Below are 8425 nucleotides of genomic sequence, written 5' to 3'. Positions count from 1 at the left end.
TTTACTTGCCACTAACTAGTTTAGTGTAGGTTTAGGTATTATAAATGATTAATTTGGTTCAGGTAGTAGCTTGAGGACCTATCTAACCCCTGATCAAATTTTGGCGCCGTTGCCAGGGAGGCGGCTTGTTTAGCGTCTATTATTGCTTTTGTTAGAGTCATTTTACTTTTTTTCTTTTTGTTTTTTTTTTCTTTTTGTTTTATCATCCTTATCATTTCTAATTGTTTGCTTAGCTTTGGTGAATGCTTATGAGGTCTCAAGGAGCACCCTCACATCAAATTGACCACGAAATCAACCGATCCTTGAGACAAGTACGTAAGCTTTATCAAGACAAGGGAAGAGGTTTTGGTGATATAGGTTTTAGTGAGAGTGATACTCACTCTTCAAGTTCACCAAGCGGAGAAAATGGCGGGACAAGAGAATGATGTTTTGTTTCGTGAGTTCAGAATCCACAGGATTATGAGCTAACGGGAGGGATTTTGCTACCCGTCACGGAAACCAACTTCTCAATCCATCCACAATATACTAGAATGGTCCAATCGAAGCAATTTTCCGGTAGTGCAAGTGAGGACCCTATTGAACATTTGGACCGATTCCTTGAATTGTGCGCAATGATGCAAACCAATGAAGTCAGTCAAGACTACATTCGTATGCACCTTTTCCGGAAATCTCTCACCGGACGAGCAAAGAAATGGCTAAAACAAGTAAAGCTTAACACTCTCACAACATGGAGGTAGGTGGTAAAGGCGTTCTTGAAGCGCTTTATCTCCGAGGAGAAGACCGCCGAAATGAGAAGGAAAATTGCATCATTTGAGCAAGATGCCGAGGAAAGTCTTGTTGAAGCATGGGAGAGATTCAAAGAGTTGGTACAAGCATGTCCCCACCATGAGTACAATCAAGGGTTTCTCATGCGGTTTTTCTACGACGGATTGGAGCCCATGTCAAGAGCCAATTTGGATGGAGGGGCGGGTGGTCAATTAATCAAAATCCCTCAAAATCATGTTGAAGCCACAATAGAAGAGGTAACAAAGAATTAGGGGGGGGGGGGGGGCGAAGAAGAAATGCTCCAAAGAGAGGTGGTATTTACGAATTGGAGAAAGTTGATCAATTACAACATCAAATTGATCAACTAACAAAAGGGCTTTCCAAGTTGAACACGAGTGTGAATGCAAGTTCAAGTGGTGGGAAAGCTCTTCTCAAGTTAACTCTTTCTCTTGTCAAAATTGTGGAGGAACGAACCATGATACATCTAATTGTGGAGGTTTGAGCCCCGAACATGTAGCGGCATACAACACTTGGCAAGAGAGATTTAGAGGAAGCGGCGGTGGAGTAGCTTGGAGACAACCACCACCCAGGTTTGTACCTCTACCTCAACAATGGAACCAACAAGTTCAACCATCCTACAACTCCAACCCTCAATATAAAAATCAACCTCCATCTTAATGCCAAAACTCAAGAGGAAGCTATCCAAGGAATAACCAATACAACAATCAAACCCAAGCACCTCAAAGAAATCATCAAGAACAAGCACCTCAAGTGAAGATAACTCAAACTCAACTCCTCCAAGCCATGCTACGCAAATGCAATCTTTTGGGCAACAAATTCAAGAGATAAGAGCTCACAACAAGATGGTTGATTCACAACTAGCTCAATTGGCCGAGAGAACTCCTTTCAATTCACCATCTACTCTACCCGGACAACCATAACCTATCCCATCTCACAACCCAAAACCCGATACATGCAAGGCAATCACATAAAGGTCGGGAACTTCCTATAAAGGGCCAAATGAAGGGGATAGTGAGGAAAAGAAGGGAGGAGAGGAGAGTGTGAATGAAAACAAGGGAGGTGAGAAAGAAAAGGGTGATGAGATAGAAGGAGGTTCGGAGAAGAAGAAGCTTGCCAATGGGAAGACAACTTCAATTCCTAGTAAGGCTAGGAATCTTGATGGACCGATTCCTTTTCCCGGTCGGCTTGCGGAGAGGAAGTTGAATGACAAGTTTGCAAAATTTCTTAGTGTCATGAAGAATTTGCATATCAACCTCCTTTTTCTTAAAGTTGTGACACAAATGCCATCTTACTCGAAGTTCCTCAAAGATATTCTCACCAACAAGAGGAAGCTCAATGATGAGCTTATCACCCTTCCACATCAAGTGAGTGCTATTGTCCAACATAATATGCCCAAGAAGGAAAAAGACCCGGGAAGTTTCACTTTGCCGGTGAAAATTGGGAACATGGAAGCTAAGGGAGCCTTAGCCGATCTTGGAGCAAGTGTTAGTTTAATCCCTCTATCTATTCCTCAAAAACTTAATATAGAGATGATCCCTACAAGGAAGACAATTCAATTGGCCCATCGGTCGGTGAAATTACCTTGTGGAGAGCTTGAGGATGTTCCAATTCAAGTCGGACACATCTACGTGCCTTGTGACTTTGTAGTGATGGATATGGAGGAAGATGTTAACACTATTTTGATTTTGGGACATGAAGCTCTTAAAATTTTGGGGCCGTCATCAAATGAAAGAACAACACTATCACATGTGAGGTGGCCGATGAAAAGATTGTCTTTGAGTTTTCTAAGTTGCTCAAGACCCCCATGGTTGAAAAATGCTATAGAGTTGATGTTGTGACTGAGGAGCTAGATCGCTTGGGGAGGGTCGTGATGAGGCCTCAAGATCTAATGATAGAAGCTCTTACATTCAAAGAAGAGTTCCACTCTCAAGAGGCTAAAGAGTTTGTCATGGAAATGGAGGAATCCTAAAAGGAAGAAGTTGAACAACAAGTTGAGATCGAGCTTGATTCCAAGGAGGAGAAATTGGAGGAGAGTTCTAAGCCTCCTCCTAAGTTAGTACTCAAGACCCTCCCCCCTTCTTTGAAATATGCTTTTCTTGATAAGGATGGAAAATACCCTATTATTGTCAATGCTACCCTAGATGGTCTTAATTTGGAAAAACTTCTTGATAATTTAAGAAAATATAGGGATGTAATAGGGTATAGCATTGATGATATCAAAGGTATTAACCCTTCTTTATTCATGCATCGTATTCATCTTGAAGATGATCATTCCACCTCCATTGAACCTCAAAGAAGGTTTAACACCAACCTTCAAGAGGTTGTGAAGAAAGAAATTTTGAAACTACGTGAGGCGGGCATCATCTATGCTATCTTTGATAACAAATGGGTTAGCCTGGTTCATGTAGTTTCAAAGAAGGGTGGAATGACCATAATCATTGATGAAAAGGGAGCGGAAATCTCCACCCGGAAGGTGACTGGGTGGAGAATGTTCATTGATTATTGGAGATTGAACAAAAACACCAAAAAAGATCATTTTCCTCTCCCTTTCATGGACCAAATGCTTGAAAGGCTTTCTAACCATGCTTTCTTTTATTTCTTGGATGGTACTCCGGATTTTTCCAAATCCCTATCCAACCAAGTGATCAATAGAAAACTACTTTCACATGTCCAAATGGGACATTTTCATACTAAAGAATGCCATTCGGATAATGTAATGCTCCCTCTACTTTCAAAGATGCATGAATTCCATTTTCTCTCAGATGCTTGCAAAAGAAATTGAAGTTTTCATGGATGATTTTAGTGTTGGTGGCTCGTCTTTTGAAACTTGTCTTTTTAACCTTGAAAAAGTTTTGAAAAGGTTTCATGAGACGAGTTTGTTTTTAAATTGGGAAAAGTGCCATTTTATGGTCGTGGAGGGCATTGTCCTCGGCCATAAGGTTTCAAAAAATGGCATTAAGGTTGATCCGGCTAAAGTTTCAGTGATTGAAAAGTTGCCCCCTCCTACTTCCATCACGGGGGTACAAGCTTTTCTGGGCATGCCGGTTTTTACCGGAGGTTTATCAAAGATTTTTCTTCAATCGCCAAACCTTTGACTGAATTACCCAAAAAAGAGGTTGTGCAAGCTCCGGATTGGAGCTTGCCTTTTGAGGTAATGTGAGATGCTAGTGAATTTGCAGTAGGTGTCGTTCTTGGTCAAAAGAAAGAAGGGAAATCATGTGTCATCTACTATGCAAGTAGGACTCTAGATGAGGCTCAAAAGAATTACACAACAACAGAGAAAGAGATGTTAGCGGTAGTGTTTGCATTCGATAAGTTTCGGTCCTATATTTTATGCTCAAAAGTTATTGTGTACACGGATCACATTGCGGTGCAGTTTCTCATGACCAAGAAAGAAGCAAAGCCTTGCTTGATCCGTTGGGTTCTCTCTCTCCAAGACTTTCACATGGAAATGAGGGACAAAAAGGGAGCGGAGAACTATGTAGCGGATCATTTGTCTAAGCTACCTTTGGAGAACAAGGAGGATGTAGCGATTAGTGATGAGATAGGATTCGAGGCTTTCATGGCTTTGGTGTAAACTTCTACCCCTTGGTACGCGAATATAGCCAACTATCTTGCGTGTGGAGTAATTCCCCCGGAGTATTCTTCTCAACAAAAGAAGAAGTTTTTCAAGAAAGTGAGAAGGTACTTTTGGAATGACCCATACCTATTCAAGCAATGTGGAGATGGCCTTTATCCGAAGTGTATTCCAGATCATGAAATTCAAGGAGTTCTTGAGCATTGCCACTAACTACCATGTGGAGGACATGGTGGTGTTGACAAAACAGTGGCAAAAATCTCTCAATCTTTATTATTGTGGCCGAGAATGCATAGAGACGCCCACCAATTCGTTGCGCAATGTGATAGATGTCAAAGGAGCGGAGGCATTACCAAGAGGGACGAAATCCCCCAATGATGAGTGACATTTATGTCACTCCTAAGGAGTAGTTTTAAAGTCCTTTCCGTGTTTATTTTCCCTTATTTTTCCTTTTATTCTCTTGTTTTCTCTTTAATAAAGTTTCTTGTTTATTTGGTAGTGTTGGAGCGTTTTAGTTTATTTTCTTTATTTTATTAGCTTTAGTTTATTTTCGTATTTTATTTTACTTTATTGGCTTGTATAGTTTTTGTTTATTTTTATTAGTTTAGTTTTATGTCTCTTATTTTCTATTTCATTTTATCTATTTCTATTTTATTTAATTTATTCTATTTGTCGTGGTTTTGTTTTATTTCGTCCTTTGTTTATTTTCATTTTATTTTATTTTATCTTTGTCCCGATTCTCCCTTGTTTTTATTTGGTTGTGTAGGATCGTGCTCGGAGGTCGGAGGCTCGGGTCAAAGGTGTCAGTCCAAGAAGCTTTCAAGCCCCAAAGCTGCTGCCCAACCTTATCCATCACCGCACCCTTCATTATCCTACACCACCCCAAGCTACAGCCCCTGCTTCATCCCTGCTCCACCAGCCGCAACAGAAAAAACCACACACCACCTTCGCAAACACCACACACACCAGCTAAATCACTCACCTGCTGCAACCCTCACACCACTCACCACCAGCCAACAACCACCTTACCACCAATTGCAGCAGCCAAGCTACAGCCCCTGCTCCATTTCGCAACCCCCTTCTCTCACCACCTCACACGACCACAACCAAACACCACCACACAGCTGCCGTAATAACCCCTCACTTCCAGTCGCCAACAACAACAGCAATCACCACCAGCTACCGCAACCTACCACAACCCAGACCACCGCAATAAACCCCGCATCACAACCACCAATTACTAATTCACGCACCCAACAACCAGAACCACCACAACCGCACCTTTCTTCACCTTTGCTACATCAACCTCACAAAACCAGAACCACCCGACCACCGTAGCCGCTCAATTCCGGCCATCACCCTACCAATTCGCGCAAGAAATAGAGCAAAACCAGAACAATTAACAATTTAATCAAGTTCGGGCAAACCGTTGGTGGTTCGGTCAATGTTCGAGTCAGAGACTTTGTGGGTTTCGTTAATCGAAGAGGAGTGGTCGAACATACCCATGGTTCGACCGAACCAACCCCGTAGTTCGGCTGTACCAACCCGTGGTTCGACCAAACCACTTCACGAGCTTCTCACGCGAGTTTTAATGAAAATTGGACGGCCCTGATCTTGGATGCTTGATGAAGATGATGATGATAAGCGGTGATGATTGATTATTTTGATGCGTGGTGATGGTGATGAATGGAAATCAGGGAGCCACGAAGAGAAGAGAATGAAGGTCTGATGATCCGTGTTTTTGGGGAATTTGTGGGTTCATTTTTCTTTTTCTTTTATTTTTATTTCTTTTCCTTTTCCTTTTCTTATTTTCTTTTCTCTTTTATTTTCTTTTTATTTCTTTTTCTTTCTTTATTTATTTTCTTTATTTATTTTTCTATTTTTCCTAGTTTTATTAAGTGAGTATAAATACCCATTTTTGGGATAATTAAAAGGGTAGACATAGAATAACTATCATGTATTCTTCTCTCTAATTAGTTTTAGGTTAGGTTAGGATTAGTCTTCTTTGGTAGATAGAGAAAGTGAGGTTTTCTTCATTAATGAACTTGGATTTTAAAGAAGGAGCTTGTTCAATCCTTTGTAGACCTTCATCTTCAATTAATGAGCAATTTCTTACTCTCTTTCTTTACCTTTGTTCTTGATTTTGTTTATTTTCTTTTATTTTTTTCTTCTTTGCTTATTAATCATGTTGATGCTTATTGATTTGATGATTGATATTGTTTTCAACATGATTTGTGAGTAGTCATCTAGCCAAGGGTGTGGGGATGGTGTAGTTGCTAATTGTTCATGCTTTTAATGTTGGGGTTATGTTAATGGTGATTAAAGTCTTTGCATGCTTGATATTCTTTGGTCTTTCTTGCAAGTGCACATTGTTAGTTGATCAAAGATGAGTCTTTACTAACAAGTAACGGAAGTTGACTTAGTTGAGATTCATTACTATCGATTGTTATTTAATAGTACCTCCTAGTATATGGTTCTAATGTGGAAACATAAAGGCTATGTTAGGAGAAGCCAATTGACCCCGGAAGGCGGCTAGATTGGACCCTTTACTTCGATATTCATGTATGTTTAGTTTACCATTGATATGCTACTTTGTTATTGTATGGTCAAGCGTCAACTTCACCTACCCATTTCCCTTGGTGCCTTAATGTTTTATTTCTTGTTTTAGCATTTTTAGACTTTAGTTTATTTATCCCCTATTCCGGGCTAGCTTAATTGTCGATAACATTTGGTGGTGTTTACCTATCTCTGTGGTTCGACCCCTATGCTTGCCTTATACTCGTATTAGGTTTGTTTTAGGTTGTATAAATTGTATTTGATCTAGGGATAGACAATTGACGACGCGTTTATTCCCTTGTCAAATTGGCGCCGTTGCCGAGGAACGGCTTCCACTACCGTTATGTTATCTTATTGAGACTAGTCCATTGTATATATTTTCTTTTGATTTGTTTTTGTTCTCTTTGTTTTGTTTTTGAAAAATGGCACATTTTTCTTTTCCTCAATATGATGATGAGCCTTTTTATGTCTACTTCCATAGACTTGTGGGGTTTTTGAACTATAATGGTTGTAATCCTTGTGAAGCTTGTGAGATTTGTTACTATGGCATGAATGAACAAACGAGATATGAAGTTTAAAGTAGGTTTAATGGCGAATTTCAAGCACTATCGGTTCATAGTGCTTGGAGCTTTTTTGTACGGTTTGCTAAGGAAGTACGCAATAGGGCATGTGATGTTGCTAATTTTGATTCTCAATGTGATAATGGTTTTATTAGTGGCATGCATCCCCATGATTTGTCTTGTGATTCTATTTGGGAACCTAGTACAAGTGATTTCAACTCTCTATCTCCTATTGTTGATGATGAATCTCATTTGCTTGATTATACCCCCTCTCCCAAATATGATGATGCTCATGTTTATAATGTGAATGATCCTCCGATCTCATCTTCTTGTTCTTACATGGCTTCAAATGATTTCTCTTATGCTTCTAATGAGTCCTTTTACAAGGGTAATTCTATGGAAAGTTTGAAGGAAGAGAAGATAATGAAGATAATGGAGATGATGGAGAGGTATAACGAGATGAGGGAAGTTGAGAATAGGGAGACGAAAGCTAGAATGAAGATGCTTAAGAGCCAAATTCTCCATCTAGCCAACTCTCAAGAAAATGCCCTTCCTTCTTCTTCTCTTCCCCATATGAGCGAGGATCCCATTAGAGAGCATTCGAGTGATGGTGAAGGAGTTGAAAATGAAAAGAGTATTGATTTTGAAAATCCTAATCCTTTTTCCCATCTCGATGAGTCTCAAGTGTATGTTTGTGACCCTTCAATCTATGAGTATATAAACTCTTTTGAGGTAATGTCCCACATATTTTTCGAGAGTCATATGAGAACTTATAGATTATTGGATGATTTCATCGAGAACGCTTCTTGGGACTTAGATGAGTTTGAGATGAATCTACCTCCATTCATGCACGGTTTTGGGACCTTGGGTTTTGAGATAGTAGAAGGAAAAGTTGTTTATTGTGGTGAAAAGGAGGATAAGGTTGATTACCTTGGAGTTTTTGAGC

The 8425-nt window shown here is 40.0% G+C and overlaps 1 non-coding gene across 1 annotated transcript; it reads right to left on the bottom strand.

Annotated features, from left to right (window-relative positions):
* Positions 1 to 785: 785 nt before the first annotated feature.
* On the bottom strand, positions 786 to 893 carry LOC145641165 (small nucleolar RNA R71). The gene has a single exon (XR_014115230.1). It is a non-coding gene; the product is annotated as a small nucleolar RNA R71 (small nucleolar RNA).
* Positions 894 to 8425: the final 7532 nt, after the last annotated feature.

The sequence above is a fragment of the Chenopodium album genome, chromosome 7 (assembly GCF_948465745.1).
Source record: "Chenopodium album chromosome 7, dcCheAlbu1.1, whole genome shotgun sequence".
In the NCBI taxonomy this organism is placed as follows: Eukaryota; Viridiplantae; Streptophyta; class Magnoliopsida; order Caryophyllales; family Amaranthaceae; genus Chenopodium; species Chenopodium album.
This window is presented reverse-complemented; position numbering and strand designations above follow the sequence as displayed.